The sequence below is a fragment of the Limulus polyphemus genome, unplaced genomic scaffold (genome assembly GCF_000517525.1).
Source record: "Limulus polyphemus unplaced genomic scaffold, Limulus_polyphemus-2.1.2 Scaffold3097, whole genome shotgun sequence".
NCBI classification, from domain to species: Eukaryota; Metazoa; Arthropoda; class Merostomata; order Xiphosura; family Limulidae; genus Limulus; species Limulus polyphemus.
In genome coordinates this window covers 40603-46602 of record NW_013668707.1, presented here as the reverse complement: position 1 = coordinate 46602, position 6000 = coordinate 40603, and the positions used below count along the sequence as shown (strand labels likewise).

Below are 6000 nucleotides of genomic sequence, written 5' to 3'. Positions count from 1 at the left end.
TAAAATGTTTTTAATTGTGTACTAGTTTAACGTTGAATATTATTTATGATTTTATAGGGTCTTTATCATTTTCTATTTCTTACAGAAGTAATTTCTGATAAAAATTATTTCAGATTTGTTGCCCACATGTTACATGATTCACATATTAATTTAATCACAGCATAACAAGCATTACAGAAATAAAAGGTAATGTGTTTTACATTCATTTTACCAATATTTTTCACTTTATGTCGTTACTACAATAAGCAACCTATCGCACAATTTACAGATTATTATGTAGCATGTAAATTATTTGCACCTTTTCAATTACAGTCATTGTCCTTCAGCCACAAATACCTCATCATTTTAATAACTGCTTCAAACATTACGAGGTAAGGTGCCCTTTGTAAATTTCAATAACACTTATTTGACGAGCTGATTTTTACAGCTTACATTGATAAAATGCTTCGTCATCATGAGATACGGTACTTACTTACAATACCCACTCTTATGGCAATATTTATTTTCAGTTTATGTCTCCTATTAAACAAAAATCTCTTAATAATAAGCTTGAGACAATTACAAACATTTTAACCTTAATAATCTCTATAAAAGTAGTACTGGAAATGCAACAAAAGTATAGAATCATTCCGTACTGAAATGAACTCAATTCATCTACAGTCAAGAACTTAACAAACCACTTCACACCTGGAGACAAGATTTTGGGGAGTACAGTGGATGGTGTCATGTCAAAATTTATCCAATCTTATATTGGATATATGATAGGCAGGGATATCACACTTACATCTTCCATAAAAGATTTATCCTGGTAGATGTCACTGTGGCCATCTTTACTTCCATGTTCCACCACCATGTCTGATTCTGTTAGACTGCAAGTAGAATGGACATTGAGTGGAAAATTCATGTATGACATTCTCCAAAACGATTTTCACTGAAAATTCTTGAAATGGATATTGCAAGGAATACCCCGCAAGCTGGACATATCCCAATAATGTTCCACTAGCTAAGATTTCAGTGTGTACATCACAAGTAATATCTGATAGAATGCCAGGCCATATCATTTGCTGACAATGAGGATAACTTTCAGAGCTAGAAGCTTAGAGTAATGTGAGAGAGCAAAGAATTCAACAGACATTGGCAGATGGTGGAATATAGCCACAAAACTGTTGATGAAACTATAACCTGTCACCTGCCCAAACTGTTGATGGCTCAGTTTTTGCCTCTTTAAATATCAGTTTCTCTTTTCATTACCTACGTTAAGAGGTATAAACACATGTATATATGCCTTATTATTTATTCTATTACTGGAGTTTCAGCAGATGTTGACTTCTTTTTTAACAAGTATTCTATTGTATTTTCTGTATTTTCTTATATATATTATAAGATTATCAACAATTTGGACTCTCCTAAATATTATAGCTTTTAGGATTGTTTGTTTGTTTGTTTTTGAATTTCGCGCAAAGCTACACGAGGGCTATCTGCGCTAGCCGTCCGTAATTTAGCAGTGAAAGACTAGACGGAATGCAGCTAATCATCACCACCAACCGCCAACTCTTGGGCTACTCTTTTACCAACGAATAGTGGGATTGACCGTCACATAATTACACCCCCACGGCTGAAAGGGCGAGCATGTTTGGTGGGACGGGGATTCGAACCCGCTACCCGCAGATTGCGAGTTGAACGCCCTAATCACCTGGCCATGCCAGGCCTACAGCTCCTAGAAATGGAGTCAAAATTGGGATTTGTATTGAGGAAATAATGTCAACACTATGTCTCAAACCTTAAGCGTGTTTGTTTACTTTTTGGCGATTGCATTTTCACTTTAAGCTACCAATCTTGTTTGTGTATTTTTTGAAGATCTATATTCCCTCTTTTTTTAAATTATATTTCGACACTTACTATCAGCTATCACCGTGATTGCCGATCCGATGCTCGAAACTGAACTTAGTGCTGTCTTTTAAACTATGGCTTAAAGATTTTTGTTGTGGGAGACAGCCTAGACGCTTGTATAACATTTTAGACGTTTGTGCAAAATGGCCCAAATCGATCATAGAGTGATAAAAAAACTGTGGTCCTGTCAGCAACATCGTATCCGAAAGGGCAGGAACAATATATATAAACAAATAATACCCGACATCAGTACAGTTGTAACAGTAAGCTAATAATCGCTATGACATATGTGTTATGCCTGCCATATAAATTTTAAATTACATCCACGGCCTGCACACACCTATGTACGTATGCATGTATATTAGATTATGAGGCTCCATATAAATCGCAGACTATACTAAAATGATTGGTGTCAACGGTTATACAGCCACTGTTATTTGATAGGTAGTCTAATAAACTTTAAAACTACCCTACACACTGCACAATTATGCGTTTAGTATGCCTGCACAGGTTTTATTGCAATATGTTGTAAGTGGCAGAACAATATTAAATAATAATAAAGAAGAACAAATGGGATTTTGCTGCTGAAGGTATATATGTTCATTTGGATGAAGGGTAAACTTTCACTGTAGCTTCTTAGACTGTTTTTAATTTAATTTAGAAAACGATGGTGCAGGAACAGGGGAGCAGGAGGGAACAGCGCTCCCCTAGATTCGTGTAGAGAAAACAAGCAGGAGTGGCAACTATCAACCTCCAGTAGGGTGATTCCTATGAGGACAAAAACAACATCGAAATTTCCATTTAAATATTCTACATTTTCCTTCGTTAGAAAAAAGTATATATTGTTTAGTGCCATTAATTTGGGATTAGTTGCTCAATAACAATACCGTTTATGTATACGTGATAGCAGACAATATTAGGTTCGTTGGAAGTCGCTCCTCATTGGCATAAAAAGTTATTGTACCACTGTTAGCAAAGAATTGACTTTATTACCAACTATGTTTTTATACCAGTAGTTAGGCTTTCTTTTTAGACTAAATGCAGGGTGTTTTTTTAGCGCTACCTTTAACTTAACTCTGAATAATGGATTTATTTTAATTTTTCGAGAGCACTGTTATATTTAGGTAAATACATGGTATTTGTTGAGGGTCTTACATGTCTAGGGTGAGTTATCTTTTGGCTATAGAACCTTGACTAATTTAAAGTCTAGTGAGTTTTTTTACCACCAGTACGGAGTTTCAGCTTCCAAAAATAGTCAAGTAATGAATCACATATGGAAAAATAAGGTGGGGCACTTGCTGCATGAAGAAATATTTTTTACTGATTATAAATCAAAATAAGGTTAAAAGTGAGAGTCAAGACATCTTCTATATTTGAAATTGTTTATAAATATGTATATATCATAAATGTTCTTGTTATTTGGAATGTTCGCGCGAAGCTACCACATGGGCTATCTGCGCATAGCCGTTCCTAATTTTTGAACAGATAAATTAGAAAGAAGATAACCATCAAATACTGGGATACTCTTGTGAGACTGAATAGTGGTATTTAACCCTCACTTATAAAGCGCACCAAAGGCCCCAAAGTACGGAGCATGTTTTGCAGCAACTGGAAACCACGAATCTTCAAGTTTACAGTTCGGGTACGCTTAATAATAAGCCACGCCTCATATTGTAAATACCAATAAATATGCAATGCGTATTATGTGCGACGTGTAAATCTTACTAACGCTCATATAAATGATCTCAAAAGTAAAAATTAATTGTAATTAACCTAATTTGGATCTGGATGAATTGAGTTTATTTAACTTTTCTACATAATTTTCCCTGTAATTAAGATAGTTAATTGTACATGCTAGTCTAACTAGAAGTAACTAGTATCAGAAAACAAAACATGTAATCACAAGCGTGCATTGAATGATCTAGCAATTGAGTACACTTGCTGTTAACGTTTTTTTCGGCCGCGCATTTTTCCAATGGAGCCAATGATGAATGTGTAGAGAAAAATGGGATGCACATTAACCTTTTTTCTGCCAGTGTTAAGTAAAACTGACTCAAAACACTATAGAAATTAAACGGTTTATGGTTTTGTCTTAAGTGAAAGTACATGTTAGATATGAGAAGGGTTGCTCTGTCATGTGAGAAGGTGATGTTATCAATTCTTTCCTCTTCCAGGTGTGAAGTAATTTGATATTTCAGAATTTTCTCCTAACGGACTCCATTTACCAAAATCGTTTGGGTATAGCCAGTTTCGTCCCAAATTCAAATAAATATGAATCACAAGTATACTTCTAGTGAACTCTGTGTGGGTTTTCATGAGCGTGGCTGACATGTAACACATATACTAAGATTAACGGCATACATACGTTAAGTTATAATTAAATCACTATACCTAACGGCGTTAAGTTATAAGTAAATCACTATACTTAACGGCATACAGGCGTTAATTTATAAGCTTTGGGCTTTAGCGTTTATTATATTTTATATAGTGATTTGTGGCATACCATTTTCTAGGGCAACGCTTTTCCACTTGCTTCCTCAAAATGATGCTTATTGGCTTGGTAGTGAATATTTCACTGCCGTTCCTACGATACTAATAGCTAGCCAGAACCAGAAACATTCATCACGGATCCAATTGCCTCAAACTGGCAAATTAATTGATTAACGTACAACATCTTCAGACCACCTTTAGGAAGTGGACGTTAATTTTCTTTTTGTATCTGTCCTTTGACTGAAGTATACTATTATTACTTTTATCACACAGTCAAACGACAGTTGCACAATCCTGTATATTCATATGAATTCTGATGAAATTACCAATCTCGATTTGTTCAAAGAAAAAAGCAATGCTATTGTTGTCTTTTTCAGTGGTCATTACAATGAATTAAGACTAATTTATTACAATTACCTTGATCTAATTACTGATTTATTATTATCATGAGATATTAATTATCAATGAGCAGTTAATTATCCCAGGTTTTGGCTGCTAACCCATTATCGTCTTCAATGGAGTCTTGAAAGGTCTATATATGGTAACAGTATTCTGGATTTTACCTTGGGTCTTCTTTTTAGAAAGCTAAGTATGCTATCCACTCGTCTGGACTCTCATTCCATTATTCTTCTGCATTATGTCGAATCTTGTTTATCCTGGAGACTAGAAAGTCTATGTAGCCTGTTTTTATATTGTTAGAATGGTTAAAACACAGTCGAGGTATTTACCTGTATTTGCTAACTCCTGTGGTATATGAATATGTGTCTTGGTAGCCACTACGTCTTGGAATGAAAGCATTCATTATTTCTTTTCCTGTTTATAACATGAATTGTATTACTAAATATTGTATGTCCAGGTGGTTCCCGAATTCTGGAACCATGTTTGTAGAGTATGACCATGTGATGACCTGGGTCTAATGTAGTGACTGTTTTAGTTGTGTTGGAAGTAAGTTATGCTTATAGAAAAAAATTGAGCTTTATTGTCGCAGAGAATGTCAGTTTGGTAAGCTCTCTGAGAGCCCTATCATTTTGACGATATTGGCTGAGTATTTTAAGCGTTTAATAATTTGTACATTAGTGATTAGGTTATATACGTCAAAAGTGACCATTGTATGTTGTAATGCTATCATGATTTCTTTTATGATATTTCAAAAAGAATGGTATTCTTAACACATTGCGGACGGGTCACGAGTTTCGTGCAGAACGTCTTTGTGTGCCATTTATTAAAACGTTGCATTTGAAAGGAGTCGGGCATGCTTTATTTTGTTCTGGACGGTTATTATTTTTCTGATTTTTTCTTACAATACCCATACTTTTATATATGACTTCTCGCAGAAAACGTAATGTATTGAATGAAGATAATTACTAAACTATTTTATGATAATTTGTCAGATCTTCTAAGTGAAGGTGAAGATTCTGATGTGGATGTGTTTGTGGATCATTCTGACAGTGATTTTAGCTACAGTGACGTTGTTAGACGTACAAAGATACGTAAAGTTGTTGTGCTCTCAAGTGATTCTGAATCAGAAAGTGACGATGATTCTACAAATGTTCCTGTTAGTGATTTGTTTTCTCGTTATGATAATGATAATTGGTCAGAAATAGATATTCAACCGAACTT

At 34.7% G+C, this 6000-nt stretch overlaps 1 protein-coding gene across 1 annotated transcript in view; it reads left to right on the top strand.

Annotated features, from left to right (window-relative positions):
* LOC106468647 (alkaline phosphatase-like) overlaps positions 1-6000 on the top strand; it is a 51156-nt gene that overhangs the window by 13326 nt on the left and 31830 nt on the right. The gene's annotated exons all lie outside the window — the stretch shown is intronic.